Below are 12719 nucleotides of genomic sequence, written 5' to 3'. Positions count from 1 at the left end.
CAGCAGCACCACGTAAGGGGGCCATCGCTTGCTACCTGAGTGGCTGTGGAACCTCACCTGGCCCGAGGCTCTGCAGGACTCCAGCCTGGCCCTGACCAAGCAGGTCCATGACCTTAGGCACAGTGGTCCTGCTACAGCAAGATACCCTCACCCACTGGCTCCAGTCCCTCAGCTGGGCTGTCACCGTGCCTGTGTGTGTTCGACTGCATGTTCTTTTGCACATGTGTCTAATGTGCATTCCAGGCCGCATGTCTGTGCTGCGCGTTCAGGAATTTGTATATGTGGGCAGTCCCACATACGAGTCCGTGTGCGCACTTGGTCCAGACCTCCACGGGCATGCCCCTATGTTGTCAAGAGCTCGGGCAGGGCCTGGGGGCTGGAAGGGCGGTCCCTGGAGTCCCCTGCAGCGCTGGGCAGGGACTGCAGAAGGTGGTGGGGCCCTGGCTGGCTCTGGACCCCGGGTCCTCGTGTCCGGGGAGGCGGCCGCAGGGCGGGCTGCCTGCGTCAGCCTTGAGCGGCCATCGATAGCGCGCGGTTAATTAATTTGATGGGAACAGCAGGGACCGCCGTTTGCATTTAGTGAAGTTCCAGGAACTTCCAACCTCATCTTCATAATTGGCCTCATAAATTGTAAGAAAGAGAGAGATCAGCAAAGCAGGAGGGAGGAGGGGCTGCCCGTCCGTCCTTATTTAATTTTATTGCTGAAATTCATCTTTTTAGCCTCCTCCGGAATCGGCTCTCCCTGCCGGATTTGCCTAATCATGATAAATTAATATTCATTTCCCCGCCTCTTACCCAGCTCCCGCGCTTGGCTGGAGTTGGGGAGGGTCTCCTTCCAGCCCCTTGGTCAGGCCTTGGCGGGAGCCCTGAAGGGGAGCTTGTGTGAAGAAAAGAAAGTGGAGCCTGGGGAAGACTGGAGGGGAGCCAGGGGGAAGAGGCAGCTCTGTTATGGGGGGTGTGTGTGTGTGTGTGTGTGTGGTGTGTGTGAGATATGACTGACTGGGGCTCTCGGATGAGGGGCCCCGAGGCCCCCTGCTGGTTCTTGGGCAGAAACAGCCCAGAGGGTCTAGGGTGAGAGGCTCAAGTACCCCTGCCCAGGGAGGGTGAGGCGGGAGGGGCGGGAAAAGTCTTCAAAGGCCCTTTTGGAGACCCAGAGGCCCAGACTAGGGGCAGACAGGATGGATTCGGGAGATGGATTTTGGAGGCTAGTTCCAGCTGAGAAGGCAGGGGAAGAGGGTTGGCTGCCCCCACCTGACCTGGTCTTTGCCCCACAGTCCTGCTGACGAGGCGCAGGCCACCTTCCCCTGGACAGACTCCAATGGGGACCCGGCCTCCTCTATGGGGCCTCGCAGGTGCCATGGGCTCTGGCCAGCAGAAGTGGCGCCTCTGCAGCCTAGGCCAGCTGGGTGGCTGACCTTCTGACACTGCGTACCCTGGCTAGGCGACGTGATTGCCCCAACTACTGCTCTTCCATGGTGAGGCCCTTTCCCAAGGCCCGCAGCAAGGTTGCTGGGTGGATACTGAGGGCCTGCTCTTCTCAGTGGGGCCCCACCGTCCAAAGGGGCAGAATTCTCCATCTTCTTGACTCACAAGGAGTATGTGAAACTGGGAGGGATTTAGACTGTATCTTTGCCCTATTGTACAGATGAGGAAACTGATCTCTGAGAGGTGGGAGGTGACTGGCCGAGCTAGGGTCTCACAGAAGTCAGGGGGGTGGGACTAGGAGAGAGGGATGATTTCACCACCACCCCCCAAGACTGGGATGGGCAGGATTCGAAGGAAGACCCTCAGGGACCTTTATCCCCTCTGTCTTGAGTGTGGCCGGAGTCTTCAGTTATGATGAGGTATTATTCCCGTGGTTATGTTACCTTGTATGACAAAAGGGAGATGATCTGGGTGGGCCGAGTCTAACCCCATGAGCCCTTTAAAAGCAGAGTTTTCTCTGGCTAGTAGCAAAGGGACAGTGAGACTTGAAGCATGGGGAGGACTCAGTACATGTTTGTTGGCTCCGAAGACGGAGGAGGCTGCGTTTGAGGACCAGGGAGAGTCCGGGGGCAGCTGGAAGTGGCCTCCAGCTAACAGCCAGCAAGGAAATGGGGACCTTAGTCCTACAACCACAAAGAACCGAATTCTGCCAACAGTGAGAAGGAGCAAAGAAACTGACCTTTCCCACAGCTTCCAGGTGAGAACTTGGCCCAGCCAACGCCTCGATTTCAGCCTTGTGGGGCTGTAAGCAGAGAACCCAGCTGAGACCTCCCACACTTCCAGCCTAAAGAACTGACAGAATTAATGGATTTTGGTTTTAGGAGCTAAATTTGTGATGATTCGTTACGCAGCAATAGAAAACTAATACAGAGACTTAGGGGAAGGGTGTCTTAGGAGGCTTCTATGATGGCAAGGAGGGAGATGAAGTTGGAAGAAGTCTGGGGCTCTATCCTCATGCCATTTCCCTTCCCCCGTATTCCCACCAGGCAACAATTGACTGGAGCTGCTCCCCAGCTGCCAAAGTCCTCAGTGCTCCCTATTGTTTTACCTGGGACCCAACTCTTACAAGCACTGAAATCTGTAACTTCTGCCAGGTGAAGCTTGGACCCCTAAGTTATGAGGAGCAGGGATTCACCTCACACAGGAAAGCTTCCTTGACAGGAGGAAGTTCTATGGAATGGGGTCAGGCAGAGCCTTCTAGGATATAGGTAGAGGCGGACTGAATAATTCAGTATACTTGCAAGCCAGAGATCCCCTCCCTATTTCCAAACCAGAGTTTTTAAATATATTTATACATGGAGCCTGGATGGGTCCTAGAAGAAGATATTTTTGATTCCTACTGGAAGGCACTAGCTCCTCTGTAGGTTGGAGAAGACCAGTTGCTATTTTCCAAGCTCTGGCAAGTCTTCAGTGAGGAGACCTAGGTTAGGTGTACCATATTTCTGGTTTATTTCAGCAAGATTTTAGCAGTGTTTACTGATTAAGCCTGGCCAGTCCACATCTAACCTAGGCCTGCATTTGGATTATATCCTGCAACCTTCCCAACAGCCCCATGGGTTGTGGCATTAACCTCATTTTACAGATGAGGAAAGTGAGGTCCAGAGAGGTGCATTTACTTGAGCTAAGTCACGCAGCACGTGAAGAAACAGAGCTGGGTTTCAGCTTTGGTCTCTGTGACCCAGAAAGCCCAGTTGGTTTCCCTGGCTCCTCAATAGCCAGATCTCATTGGGTTTTGTTTCTAGCCTCTCTCTCCTTCTCCCATGTATCTAAAACAAAGAGGCCTAAGTTGTTAGTCTGTGGAGGGTTCCTAAGGACAGAGCCCCTGGCCCTGAAACGTCGGGTTTTGAATCAGCAAACGCCCACTTGCCCTGAGATGGGAGTCCCTGACCTCTAACCTCCCTTAGGGAATTAGTGGCGTGGGGGCACAGACTCTAGGCTCCAACCCCGCTGGAAGCAGGGGTCCTGGCTCTGGAGCTCATACATATCCCTGTACATGCCTGACAGATGGCCCCCACCCATGTCCCTGCATACCCCGACCCCTCTCGGTCAGCCCCACACATGCCTGATTTCATCTCACATGGGCTCCACACAGGGACTGATGGGTGCCCAGCCTGGCCTGAGACCCTACCTCCCCCCAGCTCCAGAGTTCCCCTGACAAATCTTCTTTCTTCACTGTGACCTTGGACTCAGTGATGCATGGGAGCACTTTGACAGGGGGCTCTAGTTAGGCCACCCTACCTACCTGCAAGGCCACATGCCCACTGGAAAGGAATCACCCCCTGGCCTGTCGCTCTTCCCCCTAAGCAGCCTCATGGGGAAAGAGCCCAGGACCCTCAGTGTCTGACCCCAGGAGAGAGGACTCTAGAGGCCATGCCCTTCTTGTCCCTGACAGAGAACCGTCCTGGAACTCTGGGCAGCTCCAGCTTCTCACCTCAGGGGCCAAGGACTGCAGTCCCCACCTCAGAGATTCTGAGAGCCAAGGTTCCCCCCACACACACACTTAAGGGCCTCCATGACCCTCCCCCACCCAAGTGCCTATGGAAGCTGCAGGACCAAGTGAAGGAACGGGGCTCAGGAACACGCCCTAGAGAAGTCCTACTTGCTGCCCAGTCTGTAGTATCCAACCATGTGGCTTCACAGTCCCTACTGTGAAGTACAGACTCAGACCACAGATGCCCCCCACCGCCCCCCCGGAGCCTGGCAAGAGGCAAGAGGAAAGCTATCTTCTCCATGCTTCAAGCTCTATTTTTCGGGACCTCATTCCCTCCACCCCACAGGAACAGAAAATCAGGCTTCTCTGGGATCTGGAATGGGAGCGGCTGTTCTGACGCAGGGTGATGGCGAGACGGAGGAATGCTCCAGGGGTCATCTTCAAGGACAGGGGCGTCGTCGCAAATGGGTATCCTGCCGGCGGGCCTTAGGGTGGGCTGGGTGGCCGCAGCCAGGTGTACAGGGCCCGGACCGGATAGAGATTGAGGCCGAAGGGCGCGCTTCCCGAAATGCGCCAGCAGAGGGCACGCGAGGACCAACGAAGAGGACCCGCGAAGAAGGCCCGCAGTATGCGAAGGCCGGGCTGGGCGTGTGGCAGAGAGGGCTCCAGGTACTGGGAGGAACCGCCCAGCGGAGCTTCTCCTGGGTCGGGAAAGCGGGGGGAGGAGGAGGATAGGGCTGGAAGGGTCCAGAATGCGCTGCCGTTACGCAGCCCCTCGCTCCTCCTCCGGAGGCAGTCACTGGGGATGTGGCTTAACGCCCCTCCTTGGGGGGGTAGACCCTCCCCATCACCTAGCAAGGTCCTGGACTGGTGACCTAGATGCTGATTAGGGTGGGACCCTTTCCCCAGACTCACCTCTGGTCCGGATTCTGTGCCTTAGGTTCCCCCTGGGTGAGTTCTGTCCTTGCTCCTGGAAGCTCTAAACTGGGAGATCAGGTGGGGTGAGATGACTCAGTAAGAGGGTACCAGTTAGACCAGTACCTCCCCGCTCCCTCCCATCCCCCCTTCTCTCCCCAACCTTGTACTCTAAGCTTGGGGGAAAACAAGAGAAAGATGGGGAGAGGAGAAAAGAGTGAGTTATGAAGGAAGAGGTGGCGCTGGAGAAGCAAATGGAAGGGAAGGTGGAGTGGGAGGGTGGTAGTGGTGAGGGTGGGTAGGAAGAGGGGCCTAGCCCCTCAGCGGAAGCCCTCCCAGGGCTTAGGCAATCTGTGACTCTCCAGGCGGTGCTGGGGGCTGAGCTCTCCCCTGCATCCCAGGAACCATCGCTCTGCCTGGAGCCCCACTCCAGCCGCCAAGATTTATAGCTGGGCCAGGCCCAGCGACCTTGGATGGATAACTAATGACGGGTCAATAACGCTACAGAAAAAGTGAACTGGTAAGGGAGGAGGGACGAAGCCCATTAGCCGGCATTTTCTTTCTAATCCTGGTGCCTTTCACTGCAGTCTCCTTGCTGGGGGTTTTTCCCTGAAGGCCTCTTGATGTGTCTGAAAGGTGATGGTTAACACAGCTAAAATAGGAGAGGGGGAGGAGGAACTGCAGAGACCCCAAGTGGGTCCCAAGACAGTGAGGGAGAAAGGTGCCTTGGTCCTGGAAACCCTTCCCACTCCTCGCATTCTGTAGACAGGAGAAAGTCACATGTTGGGGAGCCAAAGTTAGCAGGTCAGTTCCTGTCTGGCAGAAGGCAGGGCACCCTGGGAGAGAAATAGGGAGGAACCTTGGTGCCCCCTCATCCCTTCCACCTAGGTCCCTCCCCTGGCCCATATCTTTGGAGGTGTCCTCTGTCTCCCCTCACTCCACGTTACCCAAAGTCAGAGTGTTTACTTTAGTCTGGGGGTACCTAATATTTGGCCCATGTCCCTGCTTGCCGGTAGTCTGGGGAGGCAGGGAGGGGCCTGAGTCTCAACTCCTAGGTCATCTGGTTCCTACTGATAGTGGACCAAAGCCTTTTCCTCCCAGTCTGGCGACTCCCTTCCCCCTCTTTGAGGTCATTGGGTCATCCTCTGAGTCCCCAGTCTATTTTTGACACCCCAGGAACCCCAGAGTTGAGAGGAAAGAAGCAACTTTCTCAATACCTGACCTCTAGATTAGATCATCCCTAAAAACCTCTGTGGGCATCCAGGTGCCTGGATAAGTGCTTTTCCACCTTATAGTCTCATTTTGTGGTTGAAAAAGTTGAAGCTCAGAGGCATAGTCAGCAGAGAGATGAGCTGAGACTTGAATTCAGCTCCTCTGGGTCCAAATCATATCCTCTTCTTACCCTGTCACCCCAGGGTTCTGGGCTCCTCCCCAATCAGCTCATCCTGAACTCCTGTCCTGCTTTGTCTGCAAAGGAGACACCCAATGTGGGGACCACTGAGGCAAGGGCGTTCTTCTGCCAGAGAGGGTAACAGAGCAACCCTGGAGAAAGTATAGGGCAGTGGCAATAGGATAGGAGAACATATTTGGCTTGCATGTACCCCTTAAGTTGGGGGACTGGATTCCCAGAGTGTGTACATGTGTGGACCTGTGTGCTCATTCATTCACACTATTGCTTATTCCTTCGATAAACGGGTCTTGAGTGGCAACCATGTGCCATGCCCTGGGGAGCTTATATTCTAGCAAAGGGAGTACATAGAATAGATCTCTGATGTGTGGTAGTGAATAGACTCTTCCCAGCTCCAGCATCCTGGCCCTAATCTGTGTGATAAATCTCATTCCCACAGTCTCACCCCGTGCCCTTCACCTGGACTCTTGACCCCTTAGACTCCTTGGCCCCAAACACTCCCTCTTATAGGTTCCCAATTTCATACCCCCCCCTTTTTTTAAACAGAATTCAGTTCCTTTTGAGAATTTATTCTTCCTTTAGCCACCTCCTCCAGGAAGACTCTTCTGATTTTTCTGTTGGAAATCTCACATTACAACTAGGTACTTGGGTCAAAGCACAAATTATCTTCTGCCTTCACTCATAGCCTTTGTCTGCTTCTTCTAGTATACTTAAAATTCTGGAAGACAGGGATGGTGTCATATTTATAACTGTAACTCCACAGTACCTGGCTGACACATAGGGGCTCAGTAAATATTTGGTGATACAGCTGTGGGTATATGTGTGTGTGTTGGGGCGGGTGTGTTTGGAAGCCCTGAATCGTGTGTGCAGAGGTATGTAGGGCTGTATCCACAAACAAGCATTTCTTCTTATGTGTACACATACTTCCATATCCCACATGTACAGGAATGTTGGGAGCACACATGTGCACAGACATAAGGGCTGTTTCTGTAGCGATGTGTACTAATCACAGGTGCATGGGTATGCAAGCTCTGTGTGAATGGATTTATGTTGGTGGGTGTGTACCTAGATCTGGGTGGCAGATGTATGTCCATGCATGGCACAAAAACACGTGTGCGTGGGCCCGAGAGGTGGGGGGTTGTGCCTGGACAGGAGCTGCAGGTGCACCGTGCAAGGACACAGGCGGCTGGGGTGTGTACCGGCCATGTGTGTGCACAGCTGCGTGTCCTGGCCGCAGGCAGGCCTGCCGCCCAGTGCGACCAGAGCTCCCGCTGAGCTCACTGCTTTGTTCCTCCGCCGCGGGCGGCCGCGTGGGCTCCGGGCTCCTGGCTCCTGGGCCTGGGCGTCTGGGCCCGGCCGTGATTGGCGGCCGGGTGGGCAGCTCGGCTTCCTCCAGGGCGGGCGGAGCCGGATCGGCTCCCGTTACCGGCGCAGGGGGTAGGGGTGGTGGTGGGGGGGGCGCTAGGCCATCCATCTTCTGTTATTACAGCGTAATGGGGCTGCTCTGGCGCCCGCCCATTTGTCATCGGCCTCGTTCGCTGATAACGGGCATTTGTCATCACTTTCCTCTGCGCCAATGTCATCAGCGCCGCTGACAGCCGGGGCGGGGGGTGGGGGGGGAGTGTCGTGTGCATGAGCACAGGCGCGCACACACATGCGCGTGGGCCTGGTGGACACAAGCTCTTGCACATACAAATAGGCACACAGAACCCGAGGGGGCACACGGAACCTGAAGGGGCGCAAGCCCCTATGTGTGGATCAAAGCTCCCCGGAGACGGACACACATGCAGACACACACTCAGAACAGCCTCATCTGTCAAGCAGCTATTCCCAGCTGGAGATCCTCTTCCCCAGTCGAGGAGACGTGTGCTGGGGGAGGGGCTGGTTCGTGGTTAATGGCAGCTTGAGTGCAGGTGGCCCTCTGCCAGCTCCCTGTGTGCACACGTGTGACATCAGCCACCAACATTTACTGAGCCACTTGCAGGCTCTACAGGCTTGTGTGTTCTATCGGCAGAGTGTGACAGTGCAGGGACAGCCACATGGCCTCTCAGATGCAAGGACTTTGGGCAAGTCTGCAGGGCTGGGTGGTGGGATGGTGGGTGGTGGGGTGATGGTGGCGGTCCCCGTGATGTCTTCCTCCCAACCCTCCAGAGGCAGTGTAGCTTGGGAGTCACCCTTCCGCTCCTGGCCATACTCAGGCTCTGAGCCTAGGCTGATGTGCTGCGAGAGAGACTCAGGAAAGACTCCAGAAAGAACTTCCTGTCTGGACCAGGTACTAAGCAGTTTGGGGTAGGTATGACACTGGTAGCCAAGAGGGGGAGCTCGGAAGGGAGAGATCTCTTGCCCATATCCTAGCTTTCTGGACTGACTCAGGTACCAGCCCAACTGGGGCATGGAAGATGTGTTCCTGGTGCTGCCTTCTGGCATATTCCCTTCAGGATGGTGTTGGGGACTCCACTAGCCCTCATCAGGGAGGGAGATGTCTCCTTTCCCAGTCATTCTGGTCCCTTGCTGTCTGGCACATATTAGGTGCTCAATAAGTAACTGCTGAATGAATAAATGATTGAAGATAGGGTGTGTGGAGGTGGAGACTTTGCCTGGTCCTCCCTGAGTGGCCACCAGCCACTAATGGCCCAGATCTCATCTCCTGCCCACCCCCAACTCCTTTCCTCACTCCTTTGTAGCCCCCCAAATTCCCCTTCTTTCCCGGCTTCTCCCTCCTGGGCTGAGGGGGAGGGGGTAGGGGCAAGTTCCCCTGGCAGAGCAGGGCTTGCTTGTTCCTTGTAAATGAAGACCATAATTAACATTAAATTAAGGTAATACAAATGAAGGCAACATAGAGGCTGACAAGATGAGCGTTTGGGGAGGCAGTGGGGAGAAGTGATTCATATTTTTAATTTACTGTACGGATGGGCTGTGTGGCTGGGGAGCAGGCTGCTCGCATGGAGGGGGTGTCGCCCCGCGATGTTTGCTGGGCTCTGAGCAAGCACACAATGACTATTAAACTCAACTGTCCATATAATGGGACAGATTCGACATGACGCCCACCGGAGCACCAGGAGCCTGGCTGGCCAGGCTGTAAATCCTGCCCACGGCGCCTGTCTGTCCACCTGCCGACCTAGCCCGGCTTGGCCCAGGCCTGGGGTCTGGTGAGCACAATCCCCAAGGGGCCTGAGAGGGGCCTTTGACCTGGACAATCATGGGGGCCAAGAGGGTGCAGACTCCTGGCCCTGCCTGAGCTCAGGGTTGAGTGGGGGCCACTGGCAGGTCACATCTTGATCATGCTGGGGGGCAGGTCAAGGCCCTGGTAATGCCCTCTAAGCACAGGACCTTGGTGTCAGGGTGAGGCTGGAGCTCTGTGGCCCCACACATGGTCTGATCCAGTAAATGAAGACAGTAGTGTCCAATTCCAAAGAGGGGAGCTAACTGCTGTCTGCACGATCACCATCAGCACTTCTACCAAGCACCTAGTGTGCAGTCCCCCCCCCCCCCACTTCTGACTCCTCACAACCATCCTACAACGAAGATACAATCCCCATTTTACACATGTGTTAACTGAAGCTGAGAGACAGGGAGTAACTTGGTCACAGAGGGTTCAGGGAAGTGTCCACTGTCCCATCCGATGCCTCCAAACCCCAGAGCCAGGGGCCACCCCTTGATCTTGTAAGCTGTCCACAGAATGAAGGCCAGCATCCCAAGCAGCCCTCACCCACCAGACCCTGAAGCCTTAGACACAGAGCTCTCTGGGGACTTGGGTGTGGGTGCACATCCTTCCCCACCCCCTCCAGCCAGGAGAAAGGTGCCCACAAATCCCAGGCCCACAGGGAGGGATCCCTGCTTCCTCACTCTGCAAACAGAGCCTAAAGATGCTCGTCCCTGGGATGAGAGACACAAGTGTAATTTAGGTTTTGATATTATGAAAGTCTCGCTGCTCTAAAACAGCAGGGCACTCGGTGCCTCATTAATAAAGGATAAACTCGGAGTCTATTTACAAGGCGCTTTTTGGGGTTATTTACTCTCCAATATACATATGTAATGTTGCGCATACTTACCGCTACGTATGGCTCATCTTTCCAGCCTGGGCCCTGGAGTTACCCTGGGGAGGAGGGTGGTCCCTACAGGGTGGAGAGGATCACTGGGGAAGAGGGACTGCGCAGGGAGCCACCCCTGGGAGTAGGGAAGATGACAAGGCCCCATGGAGGGAGGGAAGTCATGGAATTTTAGAGCTGGAAGGTAGAAGGGGCAGATGGTGGTCTCCACTTGTCTTCCTTCCCCCTCCTCCCTTCCTGAGGCTCAGTACCCTTAAAGATATGGTAGGCTAGGCTCCCCTGCTGGGCCCACAGGCTCTCCCTCCCAGCAACACCCCCCCCGCCCACATGAGGACAGGGCACGGTGGCCTCTCCCACCAGGGCTCCTACTCGGACTAGGTTCTGACCACACTGGGGAAGAACCCCTGTAGTCGTGAAAGGTGGTCAGCCAGTTCCCATCCGCAAGCATGCCCTGTGCAACTGCTGTGCCCCTTACCTTACACCAGCCTGATCACAGCCCTGCCGCCCCCCGCACTGTGCCCAACAGTGCCTGCAGTGGGCAAGGCCTTCCTCAAACTGAGATGGAGCCACCTCCTAGCTCCCGGTGCCATGAGCCAGCCACAGCAGAGGCAGGTTCTCTGCAGAGGCTCAGCTGCCACCTTTCCCTGCAGCTGCCCCCACCTTAGCCTGGATGCCACTGCATGTGCAGCGGCGGAGTGAATCTGCAGTCATCTTATGAAACAGGGCACTGCTTTCATCTCCATTTTGTAAATGAGTAGACTGAGACATAGGTTAGGGAACTCACCCAACATCATATAGCCAGTAAATGCCAGGCTGGAATTTTAACCCAGATTAGGGTTTTTATTCCTCAGGAGGCCTCCTCAAGGGTCCACTGCCCATCCTGGCCCCTCTGCAAAGCCTGGGCTCCAACCACCCCATGGCATAAAATGAGGCACTCTAAGCCCTGCCCTCCCAGAACACATCTCTGCTGACCGATGTTCATTCCCGTAGTCACTGAGCACCCACCACGTGCAGACTTGGGCCTGGACCTATATCGCCCGAGTTAGTGTAAGCTCATGGCAGTGGAGGCCTTGGTTGGAGACCCTGGTTAAGGCACAGGAGAGCCTGGAGATAGGACCGCCCACGCATACACCCCACAGCTTAGAGTTGCGCTTGTCAGCCCTGTGAATGAAGAATGTGTGGCCCAGGGCCCGGCCTGGGGGTGTGATGGGCAACACAGCACCACCCCATCCCCAACGTGGCCAGTTTGGACCAAGGAGATATCTGGTGGCCTTGCCTTTTTGTAGGGAGCCCTGGGTGGAGGAATCAGGGTCTATCCAACCAGTCCTTTGGGAGTCCCCAGGGGTCTAAAAGCACATAATCACTACTGGGGCGGAGCTCATGGCCGCTCTGGGCCTCAGTGAGATAACGGCAGGTTCTCATATTCTTCCCAGCCCCAGAGTTGGGGGAGAGCTGACCTGGAGGGTGCTGGACAGAGGGAGGATGGCAAGCAGGAGGATCTGATCCATCATTGTTGGTGAACAATGAGCCGTCACCACCCTAATTAAAGATGTAATTACAGCAAATACATTCCAGGCTGAGAATGAATGATGGATGGCAGGAAAGCACCTTGTAACCCACAACCAGGACATGCTGCCCCCCAAAGCTCTCTACTCCAAGCTGGGGAACCGTCCTCTCAGCAGTGGTCCCCAGCCGGGTACAGGATGTCCTGGTGCCTCTGGACAGACAGGCAGAGACTGAGGCTGGGGCTGAAGGGCCAGGCAAGAGCCAGGGGCTGGGGTCTTGCTGGAGGACTGAGGGTGGAAGGAGGCCAAGAGGCAGCATGAGGGGGATTGGGCTGGTTTGCAGCAGGCCGGGGAGCAGGGCCAGTGAAGATACTCTGTGAGAGTATCACCAGAGCACAAAATTGCATTTCAGGGCATACCAGCTTGGGGGGAACTGCGGCCCTGCAAGGGCCAGAAGGACCCATGGCCACTGACCCTTGGCCTTTGAGGGTGAATGCAGAGGGCAAGCCAAGGAGACTCAGTTTGTACAGGGTAACTCCAGTGGGGGATCTGGTGGTCCATACTGGCTTTTGGGTCTGGCCCAGGTTCAGGGACTGGGGTGGGGGTACTATCCTGAGGCCTGATTTATCCTTATCTGGGGTCAGGGTAGTGGGCAGGGGATTGGCCACAGGATGAGAAGAGAGGGGGACTCCTCCCAGTGACCTCCCAGAGACCTGAGGAGCTGCTACTCCTCCCTTCAGGAAGAAAGGCCTCCAACTAACCCCTCCATACTCCTTACCCCTGTCCAGAGCCACTTCACAGACCCACCTCAGAAGTTGTGGGCACTGGCCGTCCAGGAGGCCTGAGCTCAGGACATCTTCCTCCGCTTGGGATCTGAGCAGGCATCTGGATTCCAAGAACTATGTGTCCTGGACCCCCACCTTCAC

The sequence above is a fragment of the Enhydra lutris genome, unplaced genomic scaffold, assembly GCF_002288905.1.
Source record: "Enhydra lutris kenyoni isolate GAN:26980312 unplaced genomic scaffold, ASM228890v2 scaffoldscaffold12, whole genome shotgun sequence".
Lineage (NCBI taxonomy): Eukaryota > Metazoa > Chordata > Mammalia > Carnivora > Mustelidae > Enhydra > Enhydra lutris.
This window is presented reverse-complemented; position numbering follows the sequence as displayed.